We start from the raw sequence: 17721 nt of genomic DNA on the forward strand, positions 1-17721 counted from the left end.
CAGGAGGATCAATAAAGTTTACCCTTATCTTACCTTACATTACCTTATACCTTATGTATCTCTAAATGATATCATTTCTTACAGTGTAGCTATTGCACATACAGTATTTAATCACCAGGTTTTACATGACTCACTTTACATACATAAAAAGATTTGTACATAATAATAAAAATAGTTTAGGTTTGTTTGTTTTTAAATACTTCAGTGTTTGCATCATAGTTGGTAACTACTTGTACTAAATTCATTTAAAAAATGAAAGGAAAAAAAGACAGGTATACTGTTTGTATATGAGAAAAAACATACTTCATTATATAGAAGTAGGAAAACAAACTAGGGGTGTGCACACAGTGAAATATACAAGTATACTGTGTGCATGTTTATGTAATTGAATGTACATGATTTTCTTTTAAATGTTTTTTTAATTTAATGTGTAATATTAAACTATATTGACCCTGTTTTTGTTTTTTTCTTCTCATTTTTTCTCGTTCAATCTTGTTATTTTTGCTCCTGAGGCAACCTTGCTGTCCTGCTGAGGATCAACACAGTTCCATCTTATTGTCTCATTATCTCTTTCAGTTAAGGATTTGGTTAACAGTCAGGGCTGTGCACCCTTAATGAAGATCAATCTAATCCAATGGGACTGTGTCCTCCTTAACAAACCCAAAAAAAGTGTGACTCACTGCCTCTCCAGTTGGGCTTGTGATCATCCTCCCAGCTCCTGGTGCCGCTATCAGCCGCTAGGTAATAAAGCCCTGTGAGGGCACTGAGTTATTTCCAGAGACTGTCCCTTCTGCATGGGGACGTTAGAGAGAGAGGGGGGGGTTGTTAAAAGCTAGTGTGGTGACAGGCTCAGTCAGTCCTTTACAGTGGAGACATAAGGAGAAAGGTTTGTGATGAATTGGTCTGGGTCCTGAAGTCTCTAAGGCCTTGTTCCAGGGCTGCAGCAAGCTGCCAGAAAATCACCTCTGGGGTTGCTGGAGTGTGTGGTAGTAATAGAAACAAGGCTCTGAGAGTCTGGGCCCATGCCCTAAAACATCTGGCAACAGCTGTGCTTCTATGCCTCCCTCATATTAGAGCAGGAACGCCCTTAGAGAGAAGGTTTAGATAAAACTACTGCTAATTATTGAGATGTTGCCTGGGAAGCAGAGAAAGGAAAACCATCTGACCCATCCACCTTTTTAATTTGTGCTTACTGTACATACAGCTGGTTATAAATGATGATATCAGTTCATAACACCTTTATTTTAACTATTTCAAACAGGGGAGGACATAAATAAATGCTTTCCTGGAAAGGAAATTGATTCAGTGGTGCTTAATTAATCTACTTAATTTATAATTGTTCACTAAACCGTCCATTAAAAAAAAGCTATTTTCCAATCAAAGCTCAGCAACTGTAATACAGCAGGTCACACTAGCATCTTGGTGCACATGGAAGACGCAGAGAAGCCTTTTTAAGGTCTGTGTAAAGGAAGAATAAATATGTGTTCTGAGTTTGACATACCACAGAAAAGTGTGTTGTTAACCACCCTGCCAAATTTGAATGATTAAAACAATCGCCAAATGTATGAAATTAGGCTTCAAAGTTGTGTAAAACTCAGCCTCTTTCTCTGCTACCAAACACTGTGGGAGTGCCTGCCGAGTTCGCTGAAATCCCGCCCCCTACCAAATGTCACCTGTCAATCAAAGTCACCACCTCTACCAGAAACATGGATGCTAGCTCTGAGAGCTTTCTGCTGCTAACTCAGCTGCTAGCTCGGCGGCTAGCTCAGCTAACTGGCTAACTGTGTAGTAGTAGTAGTGTGTGCTGAATGTATTTATACCTCTACAGCAGCAGGGGCGGGTTTATTTTCAGACCCGCCCACTAAATCCTGAACACAGAAATCTTGAAACACAGTTTGTGAAGCCTAGCTCCACAATTCAAATCTAAATGGTTGAAATGCTTTTTACACCTTTTTTAGAAATACATTTATGACCTATTTAATGTGTTTAGAAGAAAATGTCTGAATTCACTTTACACGGTCTTTAAGTTGAAACAGAATCATATAACCCTGCACTAGAAATAAACATAAAATAAAGCAAATCATGGTTTTCACAACATATTTCCAGCATATTTTTGTGTTTTCAACAGATTATCAGAAGCCGCTGTAGCACTTGAATGTCGACTTAGCGGTTCTCAGAAGCAGATAGAATCACTGAGGGGTCCTGGACTATGAGAGCTTATCTTCAAAGGCATTCATCATTTAATAAAGAGAAGAAGAGGCCACACTTTCGTGGTCCCCGAGATAATCCATTTCCACTGATGAGCCAGAGGAGTTAGCGGCACAACAGTGAGCGCTGAGAGAAATTAATTTATCTCAGAGGTCAGATCAATGAGCACAAAAGAATGTCTGCCCTCCCAATGCTTACTGGCCAATGACACCATCAATTTGCCCTCCCGCCCTCCTTCACACTCTCAGCCATGGAAATGAATCACAGGAATGATGCCACGTGTCTTAACACCCAGCCTGCAATTTACACAAGAGGCTGTTCGGGACTGAGTGTGTGTGTGTGTGTGTGTGTGTGTGTGTGTGTGTGTGTGTGTGTGTATGTGTGTGTGAGTGTGGGGGGTAATATTTACGCTCCTCAGGTCATATTCTGGTCATTTTCTATCCTGGGAGCAGTAGGTCATGACCTGTCTATTTCAGAGTGGTCCATCTCTCTGTTGACTGAGGCTTGGGTTAAGCAGCTGTATCCTATGGTAACCAAGGTCAGCTCCTGTGTACAGACAAGACATCAGTTACTGTAAAGGTACTTCATTTGTCACACATACAATTGTACAGTGAGATTCAGTATCTGTATTTAACCCATCTTAAAGACTGTGTAATGTGAATTCAGACATTTTCTGATAAACACATTAAATAGGTCATAAATGTATTTCTAAAAAACTGTGTTTCAACATTTCTGTGTTCAAGATTTAGTGGGCGGGTCTGATTATAAACCTGTGGTATAAAGGTAGAGGTATAAATACATTCAGCGCACACTACTACTACAGTCTACAGTAAGCTGAGTTAGCAGCCGAGTTAGCCGCCGAGCTAGCAGCTGAGCTAGTAACCGAGCAAGCCACTGAGTTAGCAGCAGAAAGCTTTCAGACGTAGTGTCCATGTTTCTGGTAGAGGTGGTGACTTTGATTGACACTTGGTAGGGGGCGGGGTTTCAGCGAACTCGGCGGACACTCCCACAGTGTTTGGGAGCAGAGAAAGAGGCTGAGCTGATTTTTACATAACTTTGAAGCCTAATTTCATATATTTTGCAATTTTTTTAATCATTCAAATTTGGCAGGATGGTTAACAACACACTTTTCTGTGGTATGTCAAACTCAGAAAACATATTTATTTTATATTATTTTTCCAGACTTTAAGTACTATGAGCAATGGGAAGCCACTATGCAGCGCCTGGGAACCAACTCCAGTTCCCTGGTCACTGACAGGAGAGTTAATCTAACATAAATATTGTTGACAATGGGAGGAAACCCATGAAAGCACAGGGGGGAACATGCTAACTCCACACAGAAAGACCCCAGCAGTGCTAACCAGGGTGGTTTCTGGGGTGGAAGTCACTTTTTCTGAACAGTGACTTGAACCAGCTGTTGACTGAATCTGAACGATTGTAATAAAGAGTCAACCTTCTGAAGATGTTTCAGTCTGGAGGCAATGTTCCTGAGTGAAATGTAATTAAGAATAAATGTAGGACAGAAGTGGTGTTTAGCTCAGTGGGTAGAGCACCTACCCCATGTGTTGAGGGTACAGTCCTCACTGCAGATAAACCCAGTTCAAATCCCAGTCCTATCCTGTCCATTAAAGGCAAGTCCCAAAAATTATACTTAAAAAAAAATGTAGGACAATATTTTTATAGTTTAGCTTTTTTTTCCTTTTGATTTTGTGCCTAATTGTTATCCATTTCTCTGTGCAAATGTTCAAGTAACTACTACTACTACTAATTTTTGCAGTAGTCAGTAATTTATTAGTCAGTCAGTACATTTTTAGTAATTTAATTCTGCGCATCTGAACTGTCCAAAAAAATTTGTCCACTAGTAGATGGGGGAATGGAACAGTGTTTCACTAGCATTGTAACTTTGTCCTCAATTGAACTTCAGTAAAAGACATTCTGGTCTGAGTTAACTTGCTCTCCATCAATTCATTCACAGTGTAAAGTCTCTGTTTTTCTATGTATACATAATACAGTATAATTCAGTTTCAATGGAGTCCCCCGCTGGCAAAATGAGCCTTCAGGAGAATGGCAATCATTCTATGAAGAGGTGTTTAAACAGGGATCAATGGGAATATTATATTATAAATAATATTTTTGGCCTCTGAGGGGCTGCAGCCCTTCATCCCTCCCTCTCTCTTTCATCCGTCCTGAATAAATGAGTCCTCCTCCATCGCTTTTCATGTTTCGAGGAAGCTGTTATGATTTATGCGCTTTGCATTTGCTTGCCAGGTGAGTTTGTAAGCCTCAAAGTGAACGCTGGTGTCTGCAATCACATAAAATGAGCAACGTGAGGTTTTTGGGGGGATTTGTAGGAGGGGTGTAAATGAATACAAATATATTATTCAGATATGCACAGATAGAAAAAAAACATCCAGATATTTGCACCCAATGCACCAATCTCCTGCCATACTCCAGACTTGTCTACCAAAGGACACAAAAGTCATCAATCAAAAAGTGCTTCCTTATGACTTCTGATCTCATCATTTTGGAATGCAGGTGTTTGATTGGGGGGTTTCCTCTTTCCTTCCTTCCTTTCCTTTCTCCCTCCCTCCCTCCCTCCTTCCTTCTTTCTTTCCTTCTTTCCTCTGTCCTTCCTTCCTTCCTTTCCTTCCTCCCTTCCTTCTTTCCTTACCTCTGTCCTTCCTTCCTACCTCCTTTCTTTCCTTCTTTCCTTACCTCTTCCTTCCTTCCTCCCTCCGTCCTTTCTTTCCTTCTTTCCTTCCTTTCTTCCTTCTCTCCTACCTTTCTTCCTTCCTTCTTTCCTCCATCCTTCCTTCCTTCCTTCCTTAATTCCTTTCCTCCCTGATTTCCTCCCTTCCTTCCTCCTTTCCTTCCTTCTTCCTCCCTTCCATCCTTCCTCCCTCTCTTCCTTCCTTCTTCCTCCCTTCCTCCCTTCCTTCTTCCTCCCTTCCATCCTTCCTTCCTCCCTTCCATCCTTCCTTCCTCCCTTCCATCCTTTCATTCAGACATTTAGTGAGACTCAAGATCAACAGCTTTTCATCAGTTCTTCTTCAAGTGCAACACAGACTTAAGCAGACTGATGTTACCCAGATGTTATTGTTACCACTCTATCAGATATTAAAGCCTCTGTGCCAACACAGCAGAAAACAGGAAACTGAAGAGCTAAAATGAGAGTTAGTGCATGATAATGAACCCAGGGAGCTTTTTGAATTGTTTTAGATAGCTTTTTTTTCCCATACACCAACCTAATTTTATCTCCATTGGGACCTCTTACCATTGCATGCATAATGACAGTTATTTAAAAAAAAATGATGCAATAGGTCCCCATGAGCTGTCACAGTGTTTCTGTCAATAGCCTTATCCTTTTTATAGCACAACATGACATACATGATGGTTTTGAAGAAAATCAATGCATTATACATACAATATACATTTCTGACCTTTTCCACTAATCTGCTGTTCTATTCTTTCTTATTAGTCATATGTTTATAGAGAAAGTATATTCACAATCACACCAATCACACCTCATGTTATTTAAAACAAGAGAACATGACAGCTATAATTATTTCTATGAATTTATTTAAAGTGAAGAACGCAACAAGATAGCCTTTAAAGCCATCAATCACACTGATCACAAGCTGCAGAAAAAAATATTTCCAATTTTTGTATATTCTGGGTTAAGAAAAAGAATCAGGCTTAATGAATGTAATTTACGTTGTTTCCATTGTTTGACCTGAACAGTATGTAAAGTTTAAGGTGAAATCATTTTTGTATTATTTGATTTGATTTGTTAGCTATAGAGGAGTAAAAAAAGGATGCAATTGATGCAGTAAAATGTAACAAACTGTATAAGAGCCATAATAACTCACATAACTCACATAACTCACGTCTGGTGGTCCGAGGGTTAAATGAAACTTTGGTTGAACAAGTGTGATGTGGAAACATTAAGCCTCCAGTGATAAAAAGCATGGGTTTTCAGTGATGTAGGAGAAAGCATTTAATCTGTTTTTAAATGAAAAGTATTTACATTAATAGATTCTTGATTTTCAATGAGGTAGACAGAGGATGTGTCATTTTAAGGAGTTTAATGAGGTATCTGAACTTTAGGAGAAAAAAACCCATCACAAATTCAAGCTGAATATTTATATTCATCATTAAACATCTCTGGAGGGAATCTCTGAGCTTGTTTTGTATGGTTGTGTTGTTTCATCGGTGCTGTAGAAGGCTGTTAAGGTTTAAACTTAAATATCTCTCCATTCATTAACTGATTGTTGCTGGGAAGTGTCCTTGCTTCTTCTATCAAAGGGCACCTATAATTGATCCACTGCAGGACACACTAGGAATTTAGAGCAGAACCTGCAGCCACAACAAGATAAACAATGGTTTTCATACAGGTGCTCATAGTCTAATGGGCTAAAAATGTATCCACTCATAATACTGAACCATTCTCCATAAACCACATAGAAAACCCCAGCCAGCATGTCCATGTGGGCCCCATAAGGGTTACATTTGGGCTGCAATATGGGTCCCATGTGGGTTTGTCTGCAGTTTCCATGGTGGCCCCAGCTGTGTTTGCCCATGTGGGGCTTCAAGTGGGTCCTGATTGGGTTTCAGGTGGGGTCCATCTGGGTGGGTTACACAAAACCCATGTAGGCAACATATGTTTGCCAAAATGGGTTCAAAGTGGGATCAGAACGGACCTTAAATGGGGCCCATTTAGCAAGCCCACATGGGCTTCACATGTGGGGTCCATGTTTCTGAAACAATATGGGGCCCGTACTATTTGCCCTGTTTATGTCCATGCCCGCTTAGCCCAATTACATCCCTTATGGGGCTCATACAGTCAACCCACATGGGCTTCACATGTGGGGCCCATGTTACTGAAACCATGTGGGGCGCCAGAGCCCACTCAGTACCCACATAGCCTGAATTTAACCCATGTGGGACCCACATGAACATGCTGGCTGGGAGTATTTCATTTTTAGACCACAGACCGTTCTTATCATTACTGAAGCATATATTTTTGTAAATATATAAGCACAAACTGTAAAAAAATAAATAAATAAATAAAATAAACAATCATATTTATTAATTTTCTTTAGATGATATTGGTAGAGCAAATTATTTACACCCTAAAAATGATCAAATAAAATAGCTGGGCTCAATTTACCTAAAGTATTGTATCCATTTAACCCAGTATGACTGAAATCTGCTATCTTGCAACTTTAAAGATACATTTCTCCAATATATATTGTGATGGGTGATGTGTCTGGGCTTTGATTTTGACATTTACTAAGGGTCAGCCTCAAATAATTTCTTCAATATGAAAAAGAAAGTGACAGTAAAGGAAAAGTACATCGCACCTGTCTTGTATGTTGCTCCTCTATAGTCTAGTCTCTTCACCTTGGCATACTTCTTGCCTTCTATTAAAACTGTCATATAATCATGGTTAATGTTTATTCTAATACCTTGCCAAGAAAAGCCCTTCTTAGCCTCACATAGCTTCACAATGTCCTGTTTGATTCTGAAGCTGGTAAATGAAGCTACAATAGATCTGGGCTTTTCTCTCCATCCATAGATCTGTGAGTAAGCGTTCTGTGAGCTTTGTCAATTAGCAGGTTGGCAGAGGCATCAAAATCCAACTTATCAGGAAAAATAAGCATTAATAAACCTCCAGGTGACACTTCAAAAGGTGAAATACTCCCTTCGAGGCTTTTCTGCCAATTATAAAAAAAGGTGGCTTCCCATAGTCTCTTATGTAAATACTTTTAACCTCTCTGGACCTCATTTGATTTTTTAATTACTTATTTTTAATGCATATATTTTTCTTTTGAGGTTGGCATCTTGAACATCCTTCTAATGGCATTTTTCTCCTTGTTATATTTATTATAGCTCTTACTTTATTTTGTTTATGTATTTCATTTTCTTTCTTTTCTCGTTTTGGGGGTTGAGTATTGGAGTTAGTTGGTGTTCTGTTTCTGTGCTCTAACACCAGGAGTGGGGGAATAATATAAAACTACAGGAACATATATCTTTACATTATACTTGTCATCTGTACTTTACTGATTTCCAATAAAGAAATATAATTATTTTTTAAAACACACAAAAAAAAACATCCAGTTCATGAATCCGTTTTGGGGTTACTGTTAGGCTCAAAACAGAAAACTCGACTCTATGATGAAACAATGGGCTCCCCGGCTTTGATCAATGAGCAGCGTCACTAAACGTCTTGGTGATTGGTCGAAACCGAGGCCATTGTTTCTAAAATAAAAGCCTGAGACGAGAAGGAGCCAATTAATCAATTAGAATCCATCTGCTCAGCTTGCATGGAAATTATGAATGTTCACTGTATATGAAGTCAATTATAAACGCCATCCATCAACCTGCCACAGTGGTCTATGTGGTGGAACACTGTGGAGGTTGTGAGGTGACATCCTGCAACAGCACAGGGACTAAATCAAGCTTTTTGTTAGTGCTGCTAATGTATAACAGTGTATCCTCCATATCTGAGTCTGAGCTCAGTGCTGCTCATGTCTATCAGTGGGTTAACTCACTTCAAGTTGTCTCAATTAAGATTAATCATGGTAATATACTGTGAGTTGTAGCTGTTGGACATTCATGATACTGTTGTTATTAATGAGTTGAACACTGACAAAAATCAGTAGGATTAATAACTTTTCCTTGACGATACTTCATAAAAATCAAATAACTGGCACATTTACTTCAACTTCAATATTTTTATTCATTATTATTCATAATTCACATATACACGATGTGAAGAAGTATTTTTACTATTCTGGAAACAATACTGATGCTTTTAGCTCTGGCTTCCCCAACTCCTGAGGGAAATATCTCTATCTTTAGCTGTTAAATGCTCCACTATGTTCACCAACTAGTTGTTAACTGTGGCTGACTGCTGTTTGCTGCTGAGTTGGTAGAATACAGAGAATGTGTCAGAGTCTTTTTCATTGGAAACTGCTGAAGCTGGAAACCAGGTTAATGAAAACCAAACCATTTGAAATGAATTGTCTAAAAAACTGTGCAAAAGCTGAGAGGAACTGCAGAGTCAGCAATAATTCTTTGCAGTTTTTTTTTTTTTTTTTTTAATTACACCTTTTACATTACATTGTCATTTCATCCATTGTTTCTATGAACATATTGCAGTGTATTGTATGGTGCAGCTAAATCACACACCTGATTCTGTACATCTGTGAACCTGCATGTGCTGTTATTGTTTTCCTACGGTTTAAATCTCTCAAATCCAAGTGTCATAGCACAGCACAGCAGCTGTGTGGCAGCTGTGTGATGTGACTGACTCCAGGCAGGAACTTTGTGAAAGTGACTTCTTTTTGTAGTGACTCCTCTGCTTGCCGCTGCGTGCCGAGCTGTAACTGTTATTGATAGCTCTGTTGTAATTCTGCCTAAGACAGCACAGTTGCCGCTGCCCTTGCCTCCAGTAATCACACCAACTTTTAGTGATTGCGATAGTTGTCTGACAGCAGGCAGGAAGGAGCAGGCAGGCACTTTACATATAAATGCACATTCATCCCCTTGCATTAAAACAGACGTAATGAGAATGCAGTGACATCATGTAGACTTTGTTCTAACAGGACAAAGCCTCCAGCTGTATTTGGGAGACATAATGACAGTGAGCTGGAAGATAATTGGACTTGCCAGCTTTTTGTGTCCAATCACACTGAGTACAAAAACTAAGTCAAGTGATACAGTATATAGCATATGTGTGTATATATAAATGGCTTGAATGGCAATTGTAACTGTAAACAATTTTATATAACAAAAGGTGTAATCTGACACATTTTACACTCTTTACACATATTAACCATATCTGTCAGTGGGGATTTATATATCTGGTTTTTGCCTGCTAAATTAGCCACCCATAGGGTCTGCACTTGGTTTAGTTTCTCAAAAATCCAAATGAATATTAGCACAGTATTTGAAATGTTGAGTGCTTCACAATCACAAGATTATTCTACATTGATGTGGTGTCAGTTTTATAGTTTTTAGACTGGAAAGTAATCAATGTATTGTAAGTATTACATCAGGGTGAATTACATTTATAAATCTGTGACTGTGGCGTTAAGAGACACTTTTATTTAGTGTACTCAGTTGTTATGTGATATGTGATTGTACTGCTGTTGAATAGGGTGCAGTATTTTGTTTTCACCACAAGGAGTCGCCACTCATGCTGTGTCATCACATTTTGTTTAGGCCACACCCAAGCTTGTTCTGTCTGTGAGGTTCAGAGTTCAACCCTCCATGACTGGAGAAAAATGTAAGGTCATGTTTAGTCAAATAAAAATGCCAAAAAGGTCTAAAGAATATTATTGCCTCTGTATGATTATTCTCCGAGTTCAACGCTGGTGAAGCTGCGTAGCTCAACATGTGGGACTTGCAAACTTTAATATGTACTGTTAAAACACTGACAGCGGTGGCTGTGGCTCAGGAGGTAGAGCGGCTGTCCATCAATTAGCGGATTGGTGGTATGATTCCTGCCTCCTCCTGTTCATGTATCAATGGGCAAGATAATGAACCTCAAACTGCTCCAACGTTGTATGAATGGGTGTAAAAACACTTTAAGTGGTCAAAAAAAGACTAAAAGAAAGCATTATACAAGTGCAGTCCATTTACCATACACATCACCACACCTGAGTCAGTTTTCAGTCAGAGATGAGGATATTTGAAATGGACTGAAGCCTCTAACAGCCAGCAGACTGTTCTTCTCACTGCTCCTAGCATATAAATGCATACCGAATGCTGAGGTAGTGAGAAGACAACTTTAACTATTCCAGACATAAAACTACACATGAAGAACCTAAGTGAATAGAGGGATTGAAACCTTTTTACTCAAGAAAACAAATCAGAACCAGTTGTCATATAGAGACAATAAAAGACATTTATTAAATAATTATGAATAATATAATAATTCTCTCTCTCCTCTCTACCCCAACCAGTCGAGGCAGATGTTCTGGTTCTGTTTGAAGTTTCTTCCTGTTAAAGGGAGTTTTTTTTCTTGCCACTGTCACCAAGTGCTGTTCATGTGGGAATGTTGGTCTCTTTAAAATTAAAACCTGAAGAGTTCAGTTTAGACCTGCTCTGTGTAAAGTACCTTGAGATTACTTTTGTTGTGATTTGGCGCTATATAAATAAAGATTGATTGAATAAATGATGTGATGCCATGTTCATGCCTTGGTCTTTTTTCGTGTACACTCATAGTAGATGTGATGTACAATGAAACAAAAGCTTAAATGCTATTCAACATGACAATTCAATCTACTAACCCTTTCCTCAGCACTTGGGATATAGTGCCACCTGTGCCAATACACTTTGTCATTCCTGCCAGTCACTACGCAATTCAGCTCTACGTGCAGCATGGATAATAATATCATTTATAAATAAAAATGTGTCACTGTATTGAAGTTATTTTTTCAAGTTGTGAGGACAAAAAGAATTTTAATTGTCTTAACCATGAGCTCCTGCTGTGTTTAAATGTATACAGTAGTAACTGATTATAATGATCACAGTAGCAGCAATGAACTGCTTTATATGGATCAAAAAGCTGAGGATAGAATAATCCCTATACAAAACTGATGCTGTTTAAATAATATAGTAGTCACCTATAATAATCAAATAGTCAGCTGTTATGACCTGGCTCAAGTGACCACAACAAAAAGGGAGAACACCATGGCTATCAGTTAACAAAAATATTTATTTAATCCAAAATAACCAAATCAAAGTTGTGCCAAAATAGAAGTATGAGCATCAGTAATGGTCAGCTGGGTGATGGATGAGTGAATATGAGTGTATGTGTGCGAGGGTGTAACTACAACCAAAACAGCATATCTGGAAACCAAAACCAAACCAAAGATGGAACCTGAGGGAGGAAACAGAGGGGAGAAGGTTAACGAAGAGGTCTGAGCTTATCACACAGCCAAACCTTGAATGGAAAAGGAGTCATTTATAAGCTACACTACAGATCCCTGGTCACCCTATCACCTTCAAACTAACATGCTAGTGGAAAAGCTGAATAGCAGTATTCAAAAGTTGTACTCAATGCTCAAGACCACATCACAATAAGTTAATTGTAAATATATGCAGTTAATATCATACTCCATGTACTGGGACTGGAGATGCTGTTCTCCTGAAGAACATCCAGGAACAGCATAGAAAAGGGGGGGGTGGACACTAGAGAGGGACATGCTGGACAGCAAGACAGCAAGACTTCAAGCGCTCACAGGCACATCGACCACCTGGTACACTACATTGAGCCAGGAGAGGGTTCAAGCCAAGCCCAAAAGAGGCAGGTCCTGGCCTCAGACCTCAGCCCATAACTGGCACCCCAACAGCATCCACCCACCCACCCACCCGCCCACCAGTAGCCCAACATTTACAAACCAAGGTAACTAGTTAACAGGAAAAGCAAATCAACTGGTTTTCCTGGCACAGACTCACCTTTCTGCAAGACCCCCTGCTCAAACAAAGCGGACTAGACAACATATTTAATGTCATCCTTACAGCTGCTCCCTGACACCACAATGTCATAATGCTCTGCTACCTTGACTAGCTGTTCCTTCTTACAGCCCCCAACAAACACCACTGTAGGCACATCAAAAAGACAAACAAAGAAGCTATACTCACACTTACCAATCAGACAGTAAAGTGTCAACTGCAGACACACACGGGCTAACGGCAACCCACAACAAGTACACTTCACCCTGACTGCCTAACCACATCTCACTAATACTCAACCCTAGTCTTCATGTGGCTTGTGGCAGGTACTTATGCACGAAAAACCAGCAGATATGCGAAGCACACAACATCACACGGATGTGCTCCCGAGACAGCTTGTCAGAAATCAGCTGACGCTAACTACATCGCCACAACACTATGAAAACAACAAACTGACGTAACCCAAAGGGGAAACGCCACTTAGGCCTAACGGGGAAATCCCTGCACAAAACGCATCAAAACAGTAACACTTACCTTCTGATCGGCACACAAACACCCAACACCACTCATGCACTACAGCTTCCTGGAAACCCAATACACATGATGCATCTCCCAAGACAAAGCACAAAGCCAGCACAGAGCTGGACCAAATCAACTAATCAGCTGCACAATGGCACCAGGAGCCCTGATGCACCAAACACAGGCCCAGGTGCCCTGAGTTACTGCAATTAGCCCCCTCCTGCAAGGGAAAGAAGTTAACTACACCCACAGATGAACCCAGAGGGGCATCACATCAGCTCACAGTGTTCGGATTAGGTTTTCATACATGACAACACATAGGAAAAAAATAATAAATAAAGCTTCAGTAATTCTATTATTATTCTTTTTTACTTCATTCCAATGATAACCAATATTACCTCATGGTGCACACAGCAGCAGCCTCAGGTGCTGTGTGCACATTGAAATCATGACAGGGGAAAGAAAAGTCATTTTCTCTAGATGAAAAATGTACTCACCTCGAAGCTCATGACAGTAAAAGAGGGGAAAGAATCACCGCACTCTTCGTCTGCTCTGCCGCCGTGGGGAAAAGAAGGAACATGTCATTTTCAAAAGTCAGTTAAAAGCAAAGCTGTCCATTTCATTACTTTATATTCATGTAGGCTAATAAATAAACACATATGAACAAGATGTAATATTGCAAGAGAAATAAAAAAAAACATTTGGTTATAGTGATATTCGAGTAAGACACATGATCACTATAAGTAGTTTCAACTGTATATATCATTTATATCCTTCTCCAGTTTATTCATCTCCAATTGCAACTTCTTTTTTTTAAATTAGACTGGCACTTGTAAATCAAACAGCTGATCAGGTAGTTGGTAATGGTAATTGGATCCCCTAAGTTGCTTACACCATGATTTTTAACATAGATTTTATCTAGCCTACTGACAATACATACAACAAATAAAGATAAAACAATACACACATTCCTCACACAGATTCATCCTGCTGGTCTGGGAGATTGAACTGACAACTTAATGATCACAAGCTTGCTTCCCTAAGCTTCAAGATTTGAGATGTTGCCTCCATACATAGCAGGATTTGAGTGGGGGGTTTCGGAGGTTGGCAGACACAGGAGGGGGCATCCTATCAGCTAAAACCAGAGCAGACTGCTGGGCTACTCAGGAAGGAGACTGGGCAGGGTATCATAGATGGGTGGTGTCCATTCCATCTAGCCAACAAAGGAAGGTGGAGGCCTCTGGCCAAAAGGTTTCAGGTCTTGTGGGGCAGTAATGCTATCCTAGGATGTTCAGGCTGAGAAGGACTGGAGATTGCATCGTTCATGGGGCTAGCAGAGTGCTTCCTATTCCGAGGAAAATATCAGGCACAGGGGCATATGGTAGATCAGATGGTGGAGCAAATACGTTAGAAAGCAGGAGGACATTTCCAAGGATTCAAAAAGAGGGAGTGACAGTCTCTTATTTCCTTTGACCACTGATGCCCAAGATGGTCCTGATGAAGACTTTCTACTTGGGGGGTGGGGCAAACTTTTCTACACTGTCATCGTGAGGCACTGTCCAGGCCATCAGGCTCCAGGTTGATCAGGCAGAAATGCAGTTGAGCTTGCCTGCTAAATAGTTCACTGATCAGGCTCTTGATAGTTAGGTCTGCCCTAAGTCAGGACAGCTCAGGATCCACCATATCTGTGGAAAATGCTCTCCATCTCTAAAGTGGGTAAACTATGACTGTGTTTCAGACTCTGCCTTGGATTTCTTTCACCCAGCAACACATCAGATATCAGGCAGTCCTCACTGTGAGATCTCTGGGATCTTCTGTTGGACATTACCTTCAAAAGCAGCAAGATATTAACTCCTAATCAAAAATGTTACAAATCTGGGGGTAAAGAGTTAGAAAGAAGTGAGGTTAGCAGACCTCTTTAGCCTGCTACCTATCCTTGCTGGAGGCAATGTTAGCCATCAAGTTGCATTGTGGGTCTGGTTCTGCTGCATTGATTTTGATTTTTTCGTTTTAACTCTAACCCTAACACTGATGAAGGCCACAAGCTGACACACATTGGTTAATAAAGTTCTCCTATACAACAAGTGTTGAAAGCTTGACTTTCTTCAGATTGTTTTTCCGGTAACACTTTACAATAAGGGTCCCTTAATTAACATCAGTTAGTGCATTATTAAGCATTAATGAACTATTTAATAATACGTGAACAATAATTATGTATTACTTAGCATTAGGTAACACATTAGCTAATACATTAGTAAGCACTTAATTAACGTTTACTACTCAGTTAATTAATAAATTATTAAGCATTAATAAAAGTTGAATAATGTAATTAGTTATCATTATGCATGCACTACTCAGCATTAATTAACACGTTAGTTCATATATTAGTAAGCCGTTTCTAGTAATCATTTACTAATGGTGATTATTTGGACTGAATAAGCATTAAGTAACAGCTAACTAATGCATTAATCATGAGCTACATGGCATACACTGTAGGATTTGTGGTACTGGTACTCTGGCTGAGAAGGGCAACTGTCTGCTATTTCGTTCCCAGAGAGTCACAGTAGCCTATGTGAATTTGTTGCTGTTGCCAGTACCGGTGCTGTGTTGTTGCCCTGATATGGGTCACTGCCAGTAGTGGTGGTGATGTTGCCGTCATCGGTTGCTTACCAGCGCCATTGCTAATATAGCGTTGCCGTCGTCAGTGCCGGTATCGTTGCGGTAGGAGTGCCGACCAGCCTCCAGACCTCGTTGGAGCTCTGGAGGCTGGTCACCCAGCACAGGGTGTGCCGTGTATGGTTGAGAGGAGCAGGGAGACTGGGCTTGAGCTCAGGAGAGAGCTGCGGTGTACCAGGACCATGGTGTTCAAACACAGGAAAGTTGTTACTTAACATTAGTAACCTGACACTAACCCTTAGTATGCGTGCCTCATAAGCATTACTTAACCTTAGGTAACTATAAAGTGTGCTTTTCAGAAACCTTTTATTCTCTCCTCGTACAGTAGTACAGACAACAACTGTGTTGGAACCCCAACGTAAACTCCCGCCTCCAGATCACGTCTCACGTAACTGCTCTGCGTAATACGTCTGACGTAGTCCACCTATGACATCTTCCCCTTTTGGATATTACAACAATCCCTAAATTATAACACTTATTATTTAGTGCAAATAACAACAACATCTGCTTAAAGCCAAATAACAGCAGTGCCCACTAGTGGCTAAAGTGTGAACGTGCACTCAAAACTTAAGTGTATTAGCGTTTACCAATAATGTATAACATTGTCATTTACCATTAAACACTTTGTATAACATTGTCATTTCTTTTTTTTTTTTTTTTTTTTTTTAGGTCAATGAACAGTTCAAACAATATTTCTCTCACTCTCACAGGTCAAGTCTACAGACAGGTTTGACAGGTCTACCGGACCTGGTTTGGGGAAGTCCATCAGTGGTCACTGTTGGACCCGGGGGTCTTGTTGTTGGGCTTGCCTGAGTGTCTGGTGGGCCCTTTTCAGGGCTCGTGTTGGCTGTTGCCGTGGCCCCCTCAACCGGCACAGCTTGAAGGTGGCGACGGTTTCGCCTGTACAGAGCTCCTTGCTCTGTCTCGATGATGTAAGATCTCTGTGTGGTGCTCTCACCTGCAACCACAGCAGGTGTGGTCCAGGTCTTTTGGTTGTCCAGTCTGGTGAGAACATGGTCTCCTTGCCGCAGTGGTGTGAACTGCCTCACACCATGGCGCTTGTTGAAATAGAACGCCTGTTTGCTTTTCTCCACAGCATCACGAGCTCTGACGTGCTCTCTGTTCGGCCACTTTGGATGTAAGTTCTTTTCCAGGGTGGGCAGCGTCGTCCTGATCTTCCTACCCATCAGGAGCTCAGAAGGGCTGACACCAGTGCTGCTGTGTGGAGAGGATCTGTAAACCATGAGAGCAAGCAGGGGATCAGGTTGTTTCAGAATCCTCTTGGCCGTTTGGACTGCACGTTCTGCATGGCCATTCCCCTGTGGGTTATGGGGGCTAGAGGTTGTGTGTATAAAGTCCATCTTACGAGCAAAGTCTCTGAAGCTGTCACTACTGAACTGTGGCCCATTGTCACTGACTACCTCTTCAGCTATCATGTGTCTAGCAAATGTGGCCTTCAGTTTCAAAACTATCTGTGTAGTTGTTGTGGTTGGCATGTGGAGTATCTCTAAGTATCTAGAGTAGTAGTCTGCTATAACCAGATAGTTCTCTCTCTCATGTTCACATAGATCTATGCCAATTTTCTTCCACGGCCTATCTGGTAGAGGCGTTGACAGGAGAGGTTCTCTGTTTTGTGCTCTCCTCTGCTCACGACAGTACATACAGTTCTCTACCTTAGCTGTAATCTGAGACGCCATGCCAGGCCACCATACTGAGGCGTTGGCTCTGTCTCTGCATTTGTTAACTCCTAGATGGCCCTCATGTATACGATCTAGCATCTCTGACCTCATTGTTCCAGGTATCACTATCCTGCACCCCCTGGTTACTAGCCCATCGCTAACAGACAGTTCA

The sequence above is a fragment of the Scomber japonicus genome, chromosome 16 (genome assembly GCF_027409825.1).
Source record: "Scomber japonicus isolate fScoJap1 chromosome 16, fScoJap1.pri, whole genome shotgun sequence".
In the NCBI taxonomy this organism is placed as follows: Eukaryota; Metazoa; Chordata; class Actinopteri; order Scombriformes; family Scombridae; genus Scomber; species Scomber japonicus.